Source organism: Ostrea edulis, chromosome 4, assembly GCF_947568905.1.
Source record: "Ostrea edulis chromosome 4, xbOstEdul1.1, whole genome shotgun sequence".
NCBI classification, from domain to species: Eukaryota; Metazoa; Mollusca; class Bivalvia; order Ostreida; family Ostreidae; genus Ostrea; species Ostrea edulis.
In genome coordinates this window covers 6,358,696-6,359,341 of record NC_079167.1, presented here as the reverse complement: position 1 = coordinate 6,359,341, position 646 = coordinate 6,358,696, and positions in this window count along the sequence as shown.

Sequence of the window (646 nt, the reverse complement as noted above, 5' to 3'; positions counted from 1 at the left end):
TGGCTGTGTTGATTACTTGACATGAATAGTGTTTCATAGACTTCATTATAATCTGTAGTAGCGTTAGGTTACTGTTCCAGCTTCTTGTTACAGAGAGAAAAGTATTAATCTGGAAACAAGTGTTTCATAGACTTCATTATAATCTGTAGTAGCGTTAGGTTACTGTTCCAGCTTCTTGTTACAGAGAGAAAAGTATTAATCTGGAAACAAGTGTTTCATAGACTTCATTATAATCTGTAGTAGCACTAGATTACTGTTCCAGCTTCTTGTTACAGAGAGAAAAGTATTAATCTGGAAACAACTGCAGTATAATCTGTTATCATGTGTGTATTACTCTCTATTCACTCGTTGGATTCGGGGGGGGGGGGGGGGGGGGGGGGGGGGGGGGGGGGGGGGGCATGTAGTGTTTGCCCCTCCATCTTCACATTGAAAACTTTACATTGGGGGGCTTTGATATTAAGTAGGTGTAATCCGCATGATACTACATTATCAAATTCTAACACTGCCACATCTGAGGGCTTTGTGATGTTAACCCACAGATTATGAAAACATTGCTGTAAAGTTTTATTTTGTAGCACTACTCGCTTTGACTTTAAATGTGGAAGCAGTACCTCTAACATAGTACACCTACAGAGTCTTAACATAA